Source organism: Abramis brama (genome assembly GCF_963993115.1).
Source record: "Abramis brama genome assembly, chromosome: 10".
Taxonomy (NCBI): domain Eukaryota; kingdom Metazoa; phylum Chordata; class Actinopteri; order Cypriniformes; family Leuciscidae; genus Abramis; species Abramis brama.
Window position 1 is genome coordinate 4,229,048 of NC_139972.1, and position 18,119 is coordinate 4,247,166.

An 18,119-nucleotide genomic window follows, 5' to 3' on the forward strand; every position below is an offset into this window, starting at 1 on the left:
AAGTTATACTGAATGAAGTAAAAAAACATCTACAGTTGAAGAGTTCAGATGCAAAAGCCTCTAAGTGCCATCTGAAAATTTCTTCTAGAATGGTCATTTTTATCAAGCTCGTATATTTAAGTTCAGTAATTTCACTTAAATGGCAATGAAAATTACCTATTAATTGCCATTTAAGTGAAATTACTGAACTTAAATATACGAGCTTGATAAAAATGACCATTCTAGAAGAAAATTTCAGATGGCACTTCAATTGTAGGTTACCACCTTTTACAGTGTATGTAGGCTACAGGCAGTAAGAGAACTGCATAGAGAATGAGCTCTACAAAAACAGCCTAGAAAGTGGCATGCACTTCTTTTTGAGTGTGTGTGCGTGTGTGTGTGTGTGTTTGCAGGATTTTATAAGCACAGTATTTTTGTGCACAAGCATTCAGAGGGTTGAAGCGGCTCCCAGTCTCCCACCAGCTGTCCTACAGAGCTTCAGGAGACTTCAGGACTCACCGGTTCAGCAAAGACAATCATTTACACACTCTAATTGGACGTGAGTGAATTATGCAGGGTAGAAACAGAAAACTCTGTGTGATTCTATTTGTAGATTTTCAGCAGTGTTGTGAAACCTGATTATGTGCCACTAAGAACAGAGAAGTTTATGAGATCTTGCCAGCTTTAGTAATATACAGTGTTCGTTGAATAACAGTGTATTGGGTTATTCTGGTTCAGATGATGAATGAAGCCAACATGAAATCAGAACTGACTCTATTTGCTTCCTTAATGCACATTATTGTGAATGATTCATTGGTGCATATTATTTTCAAGAGTTTGTCGTCATGTTTTTTCATCAAAATCTAATAACTTGCTCCATTTCAGACTTTTCAACTGCCTCACATCCAACATTTTATTTTGTTTATCCAGTTTTTATCTTGAATATTCTGTTTCACTTGAAAACATGACCCTTTTTTTTGTGAAAATGCAATTGATTGCACATTACGACTACTGTATGTTGACTTTAAAATGGCCCACAATCATCAGAATGAAAGCTGGAATGTTTTATTTTCCATTTGGTCAAATGCAAAAAGACATTATCGCAGCTAACAAAAATATGTTTATGTATATGTAAAAATGTTTTGCTAACATTCACATTAAGTTTTGAAAATCTTTCCAAATGTCCAGTTTTTTATTTTATGTATTGAGAATGTTTCTTCTTGATTATGTGAACGTTAGAGGAACGTTTTGTCATTTTAAAAAACCTTAATGAGAATGTTATTTTTAAATGTTCTCTCAATGTTTCAAACATAAAGTTTTATATATTTTAAGAATGTTTTGTCCTAACACAACCTTTAAAAACCATTAGTGAAAGTTAAATTGAACTTGCTCTAGCTGGGATCAGTCTGCTTATAGGGAATTATATAGGGAATTATATTTCAGTACTTTTAGCGATGCTTGTGGATCAATAAGGTACATTTATTTACAATAAATTTGACCACAGACAACAAAAGTAACGCTGGGTTTCATATAATTTCCATTTCTGCTTGACTTTTCTGGTATCGAGTGTTTCACTGAATTCACCCTCTAAGTCTAATGGCATGAGTTGTGTCGATGTATGAAGACACATACAGAGGAAAATAAGTAAGCCGTTCATTAATTTAATCAGTGTGCATTAAGTGAACCAGTGCAGAGAGAGAATGAAAGAAACAGAGGAGGAGAGTGAGATAGTGTTGTCTGGCAATCTCATCTCCTCAGCTGAGCTCTTAAGATGTGAAAGGTTGTGTCCGTGACACCGGCATCTCACCTGAGACTCTGTGTTTGTATTATCCGCTGCTCTCTCCTGAATGTCATCCAGCATTAGGCAGATCAACTGTCAGCCAATGCACTGCATCCTGTTGAAGTGACTGAACCTTGATCGAGCCGGGAGGGAGGGGGGGGGGGGGGGGGGGGGGGGTGTTTCACTGATCTCTGTGACGGGAGAAAGTGTGTGTCTCTCTGCCTGTCGTCTCACGAGGAGAAGCCTAAAGAAGCCGCTGTTTTGTTTGACGAGAAAGTTATTGAAGAGTGTGTGAGAGAGCGCACTGAGCGCGATTATTGTTTGGAAAAGACTTATGTAGCGCCTCTCTAGCTTGTTTCACTATAATGAGAGGTGGCTATCCTGAGTTCTTTAAATTTCTTTTCAGTCAAATATGTGAGTTTCACTAATAAATGTATCAGTATTCAACTTGTGTGTGTGTAATTATTAACTCATTGTATGAAATACTCTTTCCCTTTAAATCACTATTTAAGCAGTACTATTTACACTTTGAACAGAAATGTCTTTCAAGTACTTTTATCTTATAAACACTTTCACATTTAACCCAAAAATTACTCTTTTTCCTTAATCAACTTAAAGTATCAGTCAGTAACCACAACTGTTTTATAAAAAAAGACAGATTTAGTTAGAAAAAGTGTGTCAGAAAGTAAAAAGGTATTAATAAACTCACTTTTCAGATCACAAAGGTATTTAAATTCACATTCAAACAATAGGGCCCAAGAAAATAAAATAGCCGGCAAAACTCTATTTTAAATTTGAAATACCCTTCAAATGTTCAAATGATGCAGGCCTGAATGTAGCTCGGGTACGTTGTGGCCTTAAACGGAATGGCTGCTTCACCACACAGGCCAAACAAAAAAAAATGGTACCTTATACTCAATGTAGATGTAAGCTCACACGGACAGGATCAAAGGCGTCAGTAACAGGAAACAAGATGAAGAGAGTTGAAAAGAAGAGAAGATGGTTGACGAGGAAAGTCACATGGTCGACGATACGGGCAAAGTCCACCACTTGGTAACGCTATCCGGCTCCGTCAGGGTCTTTGATCATCGTCACTCTCACAGTTCCACACAGGCTTAACTACTCGAGATCGCTGGCCGCTAGCTTGTTAGCAAAGTCCATGCAAAACACTAAGCACTAATTTCAGTCTTCAGGTGCAGAGTATGCCACTCACACTGACAGAATTATCACCATTAAAGTGAATATAAGAGTCCTTGTTGAACACTTTCACTAAAACGGGTGCATTAGCTATTAACATTAACCACGTTTCTCTTATCAGTAAAACACACTCCCATCTCACGCGTCTCAAGATCCTCTTCCTCCCTTGTACTTTGACCTCAACCGTGATTGGCTCATTACAAAACTTTCAGAAATAAAATAAATTCACAAAACATTTCTGTAATTCTTTCTTTCTATGCTTACCGGCATCATTAAAGCATCTTCACAAATATTATTAACCAAAAAATATTCAACCTTTTAAATGTAAAACATGAACATAACACAATATGCATTTTTCTTAATGAGCAAAATCACAACTTCTTTGCTGGTCAATGATTCTTAACTTTTTTAACCTCAAATTCTATTTATTAAACTATGAAATTATTTATTCCAACTTATATAACTTTACTAATGATAATGATTTCAACAGGGTTACACTTATCTAATAAAAAACACGATCCGCAAGCCAACCCCGTCTCCTTCCTTCTTTCCACAAACAAACTTTTGTGGACAGACGTCAACATTAGACGTGCGGAAGACGTCGAAAAAATACGTCGACTGGCGTCACAAAACAACCCTTTCAGTGGACCGAATTTGGACGTCCAAAAATTACATGAAAAAGACGTCACTCCGACATCATATTGCGCAGTGGGTAGTTAGTGTGTAATGTTGCTGTTTAAGCATAAACAACATCTGCAAAGTTACGACGCTCAAAGTTCAAAGCAAAGGAATATATTTGCTTTTAAAGAAATTGTTTTTAAGGACTACAACAAACGGCTGGTAGAGACTACACAACATTCCTCCCGGGTTAGTGACATCACCAACCCTAGAATTTACATAAACCCCATAAAGATTTATAGATTATCATGACAGAATATGCTAATCAATGACTAGAAGATAACTACACATAAGCTACATAAATTCATCAACTAACCATTCAGAAATGTCCTGTTGCTTCTTCATGTTGTCACTTCTTCTTGAGTCTCTCCATCATTGTCTGACTCCGGTTTGAACATAAAAGGCTAAAAGTTTTTGAAAATTTCAGTGCATGTATGTGTGTGTGTGAGGTAAAAGGACGCGAGCTCTTGAAGCTCCGCCCCCTGTGCTGGGAGCTGCAGCTCATTTGCATTTAAAGGAACAGACACAAAAACGGTGTGTTTTTGCTCACCCTCAAAAAGTGACAATTTTAACACGCTATATAAAAATATCTGTGGGGTATTTTGAGCTAAAACTTCACATACACACTCTGGGGACATCAGAGACTTATTTTACATCTTGTGAAAAGGGCATTATACAACCCCTTTAATGGACCTGAGCTGACATGAACTAACAATGAACAGCTGTATTTTTATTAACTAACATTAACAATGATTAATAAATACTGTAACCAATGTTAGTTAATAAACTAATTCAAAACTTAAACTGTTGCTTCGGCCTGAACGAGTTTGAATTAGAGATACCTTTTATGAAATTCTTCTGTTGCTTAACAACAATCCAATTGAACATTCCAAATGGAGTTATTCCATCTTAATTTTAATGCTGTTAGAGGTTTAATTATTGTGTTTAGATCAAGTTTGTCATGGGATGAAATAAATGTCAGGATAAAGAGCATTGCAGCCTAATTCATTTGAATCTGCTATTACTCAACATTGTTTTTGTTGCTTAATTGCAAAGAACATGAACAAGAGTGTACAGTGACAATACAAAATGTCCAATAACAATTAGAATAGTAAAAAAAGAAAAAGAAAATGGCCAATATATCAAAAGATATTTAAAAATAGCCCAAAAGCAGAACAAATTGTACAGTTCTCAAAGCTTTCTTTGTAGTAGAGACTGAAATCAAATTCAGGTAATTTTCCATTTCTTTTAAAAAGACAGAGAAAACTTTACTTGTTTGTGAATGTAAAATTTGCATACTATTATTTGACATTCTTAGAATGTTAAATTTAAATACCAATTTAAATACCAAATTATGAACACTGTTGAATGAATCAGTAGAAAAATAAACATTTTAAATTTTGCCTGCACATTTGATTCATCTGGGGTTTTACTACAAGCATCAGGAAATACAATTTTAGTTATTGCTGCCCTTTCATTTGCTGCCGCTGCGCAGACCTTCTACAATGGGTCATTGTTTCTTTTTGCATCTGTGCAGAAAGTGTTGTCTGGACTCACCAATGGTTTTACAGTGGAGAAAAACATCATCCTCGCCTACAGGACTGAAGATGGACAGTAATTTGCTGTGACTTTTCCCTCCACGCCTGCTTCAGAAGTGACTAAATGGACTAAACTGATGTGTTGAGGGAAAGTCAGATGAAAAAGCCGAGAGACAAACAACTTTATCGACAATAATACAGAACAAAATGGATGGCAGTGAACTGTGTGAGAGCAATAGTGCACAGGAATAAACGATTAAAATAGCAGCTCAGAATACAGGTTTTATATTTAAAAGTCAACTGCGATGAGGTCATGGTTGTCTTATATCTTAAACCTGCACTCTAAAAAATCCTGGGTTAATTTTTCTTTTAACCCAAATGCTGGGTTGAGCCTTTTGGATAATTTTTTGGGGTTGTTATTTTCAGTGTTTGGGTAGTTTTTGTGTTACCCAGCTCCTGGGTCAGACGTAACCCAGCGGTTGAGTTGTTTATTGTGTTCCTTTTTGCGTCCTCTTTATGAGAAAGTTGTTCTCCATGCCATCGAATCGATGCATTTCATCGGTAAAATACAGGCTTGTGTACATTTTATTTTATCTATAAAACTGTACTGTGTTCATTTAATTTACAAAGCAACATTCAGTAATGCAATGTGAGTCAAATGAGTGTCGTATCTGTCTTTTCACGTGATGGAAACGCCTGATGCCTTGTAGGATTTAAATTAATCTCTAAGCACTAATTCATGTATGAAGTAAAAAAATAAGCTAGTATTACAGAAACAATTCAATAATAAAATCAACCCATTATGCTGGGTTGAATTAACAACCCAATTTGCTGGGTAAAATTAGCCCAACATGTGTTCTGTCCTATATTTACCCAGCCCTTGGGGAAAAAAACAGCCCAAATTGTTTTGTTTTTAACCCAGTGTGCAGAAAGACTGAATACTGTGTCATGAGTTCATGTAAAGGTAATATGTGAAGTAGCAGTCTGTTTTCGTTTGTGTTAAAGATAGAAATAACAGCCCCGTCCACCAAACGGAGAAGCTGAAATACTTCCCCTTTATAGCTAAAGGTTTGCATGAATCATCTGTCTTCAGAAGCTCGACTGTGATTCACTTTCTCTGGGGCCACTTAAATGATGCATCCCATTATTCAGAGAAAACGGCACCAACTACGGACAGCATTGCAAACTGATGACTCAAACTAAAAAGGATGGTTTTGTTACACAAGCATCTGGTGTTTGGGTTAGTTTAGTCAGAGCTAGTTGTTTTCTTGACAATGTGCAGTTTTTCCACATTTGTCTAGTTAAGTTGTCCTCAGTTCGCAGGTGGTGGACGAAGTTCCTTGTATGATCTGTTTCACGTGAGTCTTTGCTAATTCATTATGCGCCATCTGTCCGCAGAGCGTTTTGTTTGAGTAAACAGAAATTTAAGGCAAAACTTGCATCTCTTTGTCTCTCATTAGCAGGATGCTAATGAATGGTTGCTAATTTCTTAGCAGTTCGCATCAAACAAGTGTATGATGCATCTGCCCTGCAGCGAAAACCTGAAAATAATTTTAATTACACCCCAGAGACTTGTCGTGCGTTAAAATAGCGGGAGGAGAAGTGCTCTGGGCGACGAAAAGTTGATTTAAATTCACACAATAGAGCCTTGTGTGATCTGAAGTGAACCTGAGTTGTCAGGGTTATTGGTGGTTTATTTTGGTGAAAACTCACTGAATGCAAAAAATAAAAATAGTTTTTATTTATTTTATTTATGACCCAAATACACAGCTAACAAAAATATGTTCCAACAACTTTTCGCTAACATTCCCATTAGGTTATGAAAACGTTGTTTCTGAATGTTCTCTGAACGTTCAAAAAAATGTATAACATAATTATAAAAAACGTATTATATTAATTGTATGAGAATGAGTTGTTAATTTGAACCTTTAATAATAATAGCAGCTGACAGGTTTCCTTCTGTTTCCTTTGACATTCAAAGACACGCATCACCGATGATTGATTTAAAACTTCAAACCAGCAGCGGCAGAATCCACTGAGGCCTCCACAACAGAAAAACTCTGGAGATCGAGAGGACAGCAAGGCTGGGATGGAGGAGAGGAGAAAAGGCAGAAGAAAGAGCGAGAGGACCAATGAGGGACTGAAGCTCAAAGCCTGAAACACATGAAACAACAGCAGAGACACGAACCTGTTCCAGAGGGAGCACAAACTTTCCTGACTGAAATCTCGCCTCATTTTTGGTATTTTGAAACTCTTGATTTATCTCCATGATGTTTATGCTGGTTTTAGTTGTGTTAGTGATTTACTAAGTTATGTTAGCGATGATAATGTGAAGTGGAGAGACTACAGAGCCCCAAAAGGGACATGATGATGGAAAGAATATGGGATACTAATTATAATGCTGTATAAATTAAGAGCACTAGTGTGATATATATTTATCCATTCATATATTTTTTCATTTTTTACCTTTTTTGATTGTTAGAAATACCGTACTTAAAGGCACAGTAGCCAACAAACAAAATGCATGACCATTGGCAGTCATAACATACAGATATTTGCGCAGAAAATGCAGAGACTGACCACAATCAATCACTTTAAAATCAGGTGAAGGTTATGATACTTTTTTTATGGGTGAATCTCATGTAAAAACTGTAAAGAAAAATATTAAGTAGTTTGCATAAATGAAGCTTGTTTTAGGACCATTATAGCCTTTTGCATTTTCTAAATATTTTAACTTTTTTTCTTTGTCATTTCTTTTTTTTCTTCTTTTTTTTAGAATGAAATATGACCTGGACCTTTTTATGAGATGCACCTTTATAAGGGGCCAAAAACTGCAGCATGTAATTGCTTTTTTTTATTTTTATCGATTACTGCAAGTAAGAAAGGTTCAGGTTAATCAATTGATTAACCTGAGAGTTCAAGGTTTAAGTTAACCCTGCTTTCTGGAATACTACGCTAAACACTGAAAGGGCATATGTTTCTATATTGGTTGAGAAGCTTAAAAAGTGTGTGTGTGTGTGTGTGTGTGTGTGTGTGTGTGTGTGTGTGTATGAATGAGGACTGAAGATTACAGCTATAGATTTCTGCATTTCCTGATGTGTCACACGTTTCTTTATAAAAAGTCTTTGTTGTAATCGTGCGACTGAATGCAAAGGCCTTAAAATTAGTCTATAAACAACAATTAGTCCTAATGAGGGAGTTATATATAGAGTACATTATGAGTTAAGAATCACCAACACTCAAAAAAGAAAAAGCTTTAGAGCTGAAGTGGAAAGCATCATTGGTAATTTTTAAATTATGGTGGATTTGTTAGACGTCGTGCTGATCTACAATCTAAATGCAAAGATACAGCTAGCAAAAAAATGTTCTAAGAAAGTTTAGCTTACATTCCCATTAAGTTATTAAAATGAAATACTCTGAAGATTTAAAACATATATAAATGTTTTAAGAAGTCTTTTTTTGGTTATACGGTCATTAAAAGAACATTCCATTTCATTGTTTAGCAAACATTAATGTTATTTAAATTCTGAAACAAGTAGCAACATTATTTTGAGATTATTAAAGATCAGATGACTCTGAACAAATATTCTATTAATGTTACTGCAAGAATGTTTGTTCACAACTTTAAAAGAACCTTTCCAGAATGTTAGCTAAATTTCTAAGAAGGTTCCCTGTTAGTTGGGGAGGCCGTTTGCACTGCAGGCGAGAGATGCTGTACCTGTAAACATGTAAATGCAGCTCAAAAGCAGCTCATTCCACAGGCCTTTATAAAGATAATCCAATCTAATGTCTGCATGATATATCTGGTGTTGCTCTTGTGCTGCAGTTCTACAGGATTGAGAAATATTTCATCAACAAATGAAGGAGCCGGAATCCTGCACAACAATTCACAGTTGATTTATGGGCAACAAACTTTAAAGGTAATTACCAGCACTAAACACACTGAGAATGTATGTGTGCAGCGTATATATTTCTGTATGTGTGTAAGACCAATATAGATTCTCTATCTGTTTGTGTTCTTGTGCAGAGTAAGTTTATAAACTCACTGCTTGTGTTTTAAAGTTGCTGTGTTTCTGAAGTTCAGTGACTGTGATTGAAAGAGGATTTTGTTTCATTGTGACACATAAAAGATCATGATAATTGATCATGATAAAATTCTTAAATGGGTGGTATAATGCCCTTTACACAAGATGTAAAATAAGTCTCTGATGTCCCCAGAGTGTGTATGTGACGTTTTAGCTCAAAATACTCCACAGATATTTTTATATAGCATGTTAAAATTGTCACTTTTTGAGGGTGAGCAAAAACGCACCGTTTTTGTGTCTGTCCCTTTAAATGCAAATGAGCTGCTGCTCCCGGCACAGGGGGCGGAGCTTCAACAGTTTGTGTCCTTTTACCTTTTATGTTCAAACCGGAGTCAGACAAAGATGGAGAGACTAAAGAAGAAGTGACAACATGTAGAATGCAACAGGACATTTCTGAATGGTTAGTTGATGAATTTATGCTGCTTATGTGTATCTTCTAGTCATTTATTAGCATATTGTCATGATAATCTATAAATTGCGTTCCCAGGGGCAGAGTTTATGTAAATTTTAGGGTTGGTGATGTCACTAACCCAAGACGAATGCAGTGTAGTTCCTACCAGCCGTTTGTTGTAGTCCTTAAAAAGCAATTGCTCCCTTTGCTTTGAACTTTGAGCATCGTAACTTTGCAGATGTTGTTTATGCTCAAACAGCAACATTACACACTAACTAAAGTTAGAAAAGTAAAATCATAATCAATCACCCCTTTAAGTCTTTAATTTAATTTTTTTAATGAATTTATTCTTCGGTTTGTTCACTCTTTGTTTGTCCATTCTTTTCATATATTTAAAAGTACACTATGTAAATTTTTTTGCTCACAATTAACAAAATTGAAGGGAGCCAATAAATCATTGATTCTTCTTTCAAAATATGTTTTTGTCTTATCCTGATTAACTATTGTAAGCGTTTTATAAGTGTTGTGTTTATATTTTAGACCTGAGATGATGATTTTCGTGGGAAATTGCGTACTTGCGTCTAGTAGTAAATGTTTTATGACCAGTAGGAGAATCATATTCATTCACAGAGTAACGCAGAGCCGAAACCAAAACAAATTTCTTCTGCAAAATGCATGCAGTTTTGTTTTTTAACAGCTGGAGAACCAAAAGTTACATAGTTTACCTTAAAATTAATTTTCATTTATTTGTTTTGTCATTTTTTCTTTTCTGTTTGTTCTTTATTGATTGTTTATTCCACAATCTGTTTACTATTTTGTTCATTCATACTTTTCTGTTGTTTTTTATTTATTTATTCTGGTGTTTATTTATTCCACTCATTTTATGTTTGTTAATTTATTATTTTGTTCTTTTGCTTTTTGTTTGGTATTTCTTTTATTCAATCTTTTTCTCATCTGTTGTTTATTTGTTTTCTTTTGTTCTTTTGTTATTTTAGATCTTTTGTTTATTTTTCAATTTGTTCACACTTTTGTTCATTCTCTTGCTTTTCTGATGTTTTTATTTGCTCTGTTGTGGAAAAATTCATCTTTTCTTTGTATTTTATTTTCAACGATTTAACAAACGAATGCCATGCGTTCTTTGGCTGTATTTTGAGTTTCTTTTATGATATTGATACAGCTGCAGGGTGTGTGTGTGTGAGATTTCAGAGGTAAGGAGATTCCCGTGCTGGGGAGGGGTCAAGGGGGGTCCCTTTTGTTATTTTGTTTAGTGGGGGCTGTAGGAGATAGCTTTTGAATAGAACACTATAAAGTAGCTGGTCAACCTCTGCTCTGGGTCTCACTCCGCCTGCAGCTGGACTGTGGATGGACTGGGAACATTCTTGCAAGAATAAATATCTTTTAAGGACAATTTGAATCCTGATGTCTCTTATGCCTGATGCTGTTTTGTTAGTTACTTGTTTTTGCCTCAACAAGTTGGTGTCAGAAGTGGGATCCATGAGGTTTCTTCTGGCCCTGAGAAAGCGTATTGACGGACTGATCACCCTAAAGCACAAAAGGCTTTAGTCTTACCTCGCCGAATTGAGAGAGAAGAGCCAAAACTGCTATCAGGGCCAGGAGGAACCCACTGGATTCAGAAAGAACTCGGAGGCAGTAAAAGCATCTAGGGTAAGAGACAGTTAAATTATTTTGATAATTGTGAGTGAACGTGAACCATATTGGCTGAGTTTTGCTTTTTGGTACGAGCGAGAGGTGATTCAGGGGAATCACAATTTTTTTGGGGTAAGGGAAAGAATTGATCTGAGGAATTCGGATCAGTTTCTACCTCACTTAGCTCGTTGGTGGACGGAAGGGCCACAGGTGATTCAGGGGAATCACAGATTCAGGGGAATCACAGTTGTTGATTAATTAGTTTTACTCAAAAGCGCTAGTAACCCAAAAAAAAATAAAATAAAAATAAATAAATAAATAAATAAATAAATAAATAAATAATCGATTTAGGTGGACGGAAGAGCCACGTCAAATCAGAATTAATCGAGCGCTGGAAAGTGCTTATAGGAAGTTTTTGAGTGAAACGTAATTACAAACCACCCGACCGATCTTGGGGTAAGGGAAAGATCGGGTCTGTCGAAGACGTTTGACAGATTCTGTAAGACACGTGTCGAATTGTGAAATCCAGAAAAGAGGAACTCAGCCAAAAATGGGGTCATCTAACAGTAAATTAGATATTTTTTACACACCTATTTTGTGTCGAATGAAAAATTACGGCTAGAAATGCATGCAAGAAATTGTGGAAACGGATAATTGTTTAACAAAAAGGTTGTTGTAGTCGTGTTCAGCATGTGTGTAAAACTGTGAACAGACAGTAGTTTGTTGAACTGGCATGTAGGGGAAGATAGGATGTTTTTCCTGATGGAAACAGTGAATTGTTGGATTGAACAGATACAGAAGGAAGTGGCATGTAGGGAAAGAGTGTTAGATAAAATAAGGCATTGAGTATGATTAACAGGGATTAACATGATATAAAAGATAAGGAATCATGTACGCAAATGTAAGCAAAACGGGAAAAATTCTATATTTTAGAGATAAAATAATGATTGAAATGACGATGTGAATACATTTTATTGTATTAATGTTATGAAAACAAGAGTATTGAAGAATAGATTGCCATATTTTTGTAACAAGAGTTGAAGGTGCAAGCATCTAGGATAGCTGTGTGTAATTTAGAGACTGAGAACAAGATTTAGGGAATCTTGTGGTTTCTGTGAAACAGTAGAATAAGTGGGACTGAATAATTATAATACAATCTTGTGATTTATGTTGAATCTGCAAACTAACCATTTGATAGAAGAATAAGCTTTTAAAACCAGTGTTGATGAAATTAATGACACGTTAAAGTTTTAATACTGTATGAAGAGTAACTGAACAGTCCTGATAAATAGTGAGATAAAAGAGAGCAAATACTGTAAGCAGTTCTGCTCATGCTCTGAAGAGATTTGCAGATGATGTTTTGTAAAAGTTTGATTGTGATTGGAAAGATAAACAATAACTTGACTGGCTCCAAACAAAGAAAGTGCCAAAATGACACAAATTTAAAGAAAAGTCTGTGTTAATATGGGTTAGAAAGTAGATTAATGTTAATATGATGAAGATTATAATTTGGCTATTGTAATTGAATTTGCAAACGAGACTGTAATAGAAAAATACAGACAACTGCTTATCAGTGGCTCTGTTTACATTTTCATCACACACACACACACACTGCTTTGGGGGTGTAAAGTAGGGTGGAGATGCTAGAAAGATCAGAGTGATAAGACTATAGGCAGGATAACAGAGAGTGTTTTATTGTGGTCAGCGGGGTCATTCAGTGACTATAAATGCCCACTATATGACTGTAAAAGTAAATGAGGGAGAAATAAAGTTGATAGATGGAACTTTTGAAAGTTGTAAGAAGATTGAAAGATTGAGTGTAAGGAATTCCTTTTGAAAGGAAAGAACTAGAAAAAGTACCGGTTGACGTAAAATTACAGATAAGACTAAATGAGTTGTAAAATATTTTAAAGGTACCGGTCACTAAAAGGATGATTGTGTTTTAAATGAAACGCTTTGATAAGGTTTTTAGATGATATAGAGAGACGAATCTAACAAATGATTTATAATGATAACAAAAAATGTATCACGAGCAGAGAGCGCAGCCTCAAAAGTTAGTATGAATCATAGAAGCAGATTGATAAAACTCCTAGAGAAAACATTGAAGTCAGGTATTAAATTATGGTAATTAAAAACCTGACAACTAAAATTGAAATGAAATTTGAAAATTTTATCATTTCTTTAAGATAAAATAAGCAGAAGCAGTGTTACAGGATTAACAGTTGCTAAATGTAAAATACATGAGAAAGGCATTTGATTAAACAAAAGCTTGTTAATGTTGATTTCAAAAGATAAGCTTGTGATTTGGCTGAAACAAGTTGCTTATCTAAATCTGGCATGTGCTGTGATTGAAACTGCCACAGTTTCAGTGCAACAGAGACTCATTCTGAGTGGAAATTTGTAATGTCTGAATTACAAATACATGTAATTTATGGAAAAGATGCCTTAAGATGGGCTAGAGTTAAAGTCTGAAGTTAAAAGTTTATGAGAAATGCAGTGTACCAGTCCTGAATGCTTCAAGAGTCTCTCTCATTCAATGTCAGCTGAAAGCTGTTGTCTGAGCCTGTTTAAAGCACAGTGTTTCAGTTGAAAAGAAACATAGATATGGAAAAGCTAAAACAAATCATGCTACAGGCAGTTCAGATTTAACACATTTAGAGGATAATTTGTAAATGTTTTAGAAGTAAAACTGAATGACTTTAGAAGTCTTTACAATAACACTGTTTAGGACTTGCTTATTTTAGGACCAGTAACTTTTTTGTCTGATTTTAGCCTCCACCATGAAACAGGGCTGATGGCTCCGGCTACAGATGTAACAATACACTGAATAGACGGTTGTGATGACTAAATTCACTGAGTATAATCTCAGTATTGCGATTTTGCTGATTTGAAGATGTTTAAAATATTTAAGTAATTAAATACTGCTGTTATTAACCTGTCTCCCTGTGTTAACACTATTAGGCAGTCCAGAGTGCTCTGGTGACTCTTGAGTGTGCCTTTCCTAAGCTCCAGAACTGATTATGTTGAAGAAAATGGTCAAAGATTCTGTTATGGGGAAGAGCGGTTACCAGTGTGCACGAAGTGATATCACTCAAAGACGGGTAAGTTTCTCTAGGGCCAGAGGTCAACCTAAGACAGAGGGTCACGCTGACACTGGGTATCTGCAGAATGGCGGTGTTTTATGTGAGTTGGGTATGAGAGTGGCGCTGATTGACTGAGTGGCCACCAGCATCAGCAGATCATTGAGAGGCCAGATGGGCTGTGAGGAGTTACGGCATGTCTGACCCAGAAAATGTGAGTTCCTCTATATACCACTTGCAAGAAACCGCATTCATTGTATGGCTTGTTTTTCATTATGACAAGTGTTTGCAACCATGCCAGGGGACAACACCCTGATGAAGATTATAGATAAAGAGCTGATGGGAATGGGCTTTCAAGAGTCAGCTGAGACCGTGAGGTGATTGTCATTATTTGTTGTGGAGACAGTAACAAAACTTAATTTTTATCAGGAACATGATGTTGGTTGCCTTATGGGCAAGGGAAAATATTATAGAAGTTAATATTGAAATAATATATGTAAGAGATGTTTTGTAAGTTTTAAATCCTGAAGGTCATTAGACGTGGTGGTGGCTAAAGGTGAAGACAGCTTTTGTAGATTCAAGAAAAGTCTGGATAAAGGTTAATGGTCAAAGGTTATTGAAATGAATTTATTATTAGATTTTGTCTGAATTACAGTCTTAGGAGGCTGTTGAAAAGATTATTTGTTTATAGTGAGAGAGACTGCTTGAGTGAAGGAACGGATGGTATTCTGTCAGTCTTTCTGTTATCGGCATGCTAAAGCAAGCTGAAGCAAAATAATGATAATGCACCAAACCAATCCAGCTGACTTTTCTAAAATCAGATGGATAATGAACAGACATGCTTTGAAACTGGTTAAGAGGCCATAAAAACATTAGATAAAAGATACAGGAAAATGTAAGGTTAAAATGTCATTTAAAATTTAAATCTTTTTAGAGAAAAGATATGAATAAGAAATATGAGCAGTTCATAGTCAGGGATGAGTGTGAGTGTTAATTCATGTTTGTACAGTATGTGTTAGTTTAGGACAACCATTCTGTCTGAATAGTGTGTATAAATTTGTCATTAACCTCTGGAAAGAGTGTTTTAGCATTATAGATGGGTTAAGGCAAATGACAAATTTGAAAGTAAGCTGAGGATTGTGAGTCAATCTGATGAGAAGGCAACACAGAACATAGGACGAGCTTTAAGTTGATTGATCATCGAGCTCTGTCTGTTAATTATTATTTTGGTCATTTATGATGTGCAGCAGATTTGAATTACTTTCTGGACAGGTTTAAGTATTGATGTGTAATTAGAATTGTGAAGTCGTAGATAGCCGTCAGTCATGTGTTGAGAAAATGTTATAGATTTGACAGCAACAAACACTTAGGCTAAGTAAATATCAGATTATCCAGAGAGCCCTTAACAGTTTTGTATTGTAAAAAGGGGAGATTGTTATTCGACTGACGTTGACGAAGTGTGCACACCACGACCTGACCTGACCAATTGATGACCTGGAGAATATTCGTAGATGACAGTTGCTTAAGAGACCAAACAATAGGCCTGAAAAGCAAGAAACGCTGTGAAACTAGGGGCCGTTGCCTTAAAACAATTTGATAAGAAGATGAAATTGTGGCTTTAAGTAATATTTTTATTTCAGAGGCAGAGAAAGATGTCTAAAAGAAATTTGGCTTAAGGACAACGTTTGGGTTAGCAAACTTTATCCAAACAAATGTTACCAAATAAATATTAACAAATATTGCAGGTTTTCCTATAGCTCAAACAGTAGAGCGTTAGCGCTTGTAACGCCAAAGTCATGGGTTCAATTTCCGAGGGAAAGCAAGAACTGATAAGAATGTAAATGTGTACCTTGAAATGTAAGTCGCTTTGGATAAAAGCGTCTGATAAAAGTAAGAGAATTTTATTATGTTAAATTTATGCACGAGATGGGTGTCGTGCATCAAGAGGAGGATGAATATGCTCATGGCGGGAACAAGACAACGCACAGTAAAACAAGTGGTCAGATGAGTCTTTGAACTTTTTAGTATGGATAATTTGTATTCAGGCCACAAACAAAGACATTTCGGCCTCACAGGTGGGAAAACAGTAAACCCAGGGGGAGGGCTAAACCCATTGTCTTCACAGCAGGCTGAGAGGTTATCTAGCTTTGACCTCATCGGTATGTGAGGACAGTAAAGGTCCAGGAGGGGTTAGAAGAACTTTATTTGTCTTAACCAGCTAGATCTGGTTTAGTAAGGGGTTGGCATTTGCTGAAAGCCATCGCACAGGTGGGAAGATAAATGTTGGGAGGACATTGGGTTTAACTGTGTGCATTGTTTGTATTTTAAGTGTGCTAATAACAAGAATTGTTTCGACAGGAAACGCCGGAGCAGATGTGGCAGCACAGCAGACAAAAGAAAACTATGTGACAATAACCTCAACATTTGTTTTTCTTTACAGAAGATGCAGTCTTTTGCGCATGGCATGAGCAAAGTGAAGAAACAGTGCCTAACCCTATGTAATGCCTAACTTAAAATTTTCATTTTGCAGGATGTCAGGATGGATTGAACCAAACAGAACTGATTCTGTATTGTTTTGTTAACATGAGCAACATGGGTTGAATGTTTTTTTCAGGGGAAAAGGACCCTGAGTGCTATTCAATGAGCAAGAAATTATCCGGTGATATGTTTCAGGTTGAAAATTTCACAGGTCACACCAAAGGGACGACAAGACAAGCGGTCACTAACAAAATCACTTAAGGTCTCCATTCGCAGGTGACAGCAGACAGTAAATGACTCATTCCAGTGGGGGTGCGATCGTGATCTAAGGGAAAATCTTGTAAGGATTTGAAAATGATTGAAGGGTGTTAGACCTGGGTCCAAGCATCTGACCTTAACCACACCAACTAACGTCAGCAACCCAAAACGCCAACGAAAAGAATAAAGTGGGGGATCAATGATATGTGCTAGAAACTATCTCCCCTGCCAACGTTGGAAAATCCTCTCTACGGCATGCAAAGTGTCATATTGGTGAAGATGAAACGTCCATGAAGCAACGAGATGATCAACATATCTGGAGAAAATGTTGACCAATTAATGGTTGAAGAAAAGTTTTGCGATTTTATTTGATTGAATCAAATTAGGGCTTAGTATTGATATACATGAAGGGTATAACTGTTCTTGAATTAAGACTTGAATTAATTCTATTCTTAAAGATTTAATAGTATAATGGGTTTGATTAGAAAACAAGAGTGAATTTTTCTATGTTGTTTATCAGAGAATGATAAAGAGGAGGAATATTGTTGTGGAAAAATTCATCTTTTCTTTGTATTTTATTTTCAACGATTTAACAAACGAATGCCATGCGTTCTTTGGCTGTATTTTGAGTTTCTTTTATGATATTGATACAGCTGCAGGGTGTGTGTGTGTGAGATTTCAGAGGTAAGGAGATTCCCGTGCTGGGGAGGGGTCAAGGGGGGTCCCTTTTGTTATTTTGTTTAGTGGGGGCTGTAGGAGATAGCTTTTGAATAGAACACTATAAAGTAGCTGGTCAACCTCTGCTCTGGGTCTCACTCCGCCTGCAGCTGGACTGTGGATGGACTGGGAACATTCTTGCAAGAATAAATATCTTTTAAGGACAATTTGAATCCTGATGTCTCTTATGCCTGATGCTGTTTTGTTAGTTACTTGTTTTTGCCTCAACAGCTCATTTTTGAGTTTATTCTGCTGTTTTTGTTTGTTTTATCTTTGTTCATTGATTATATT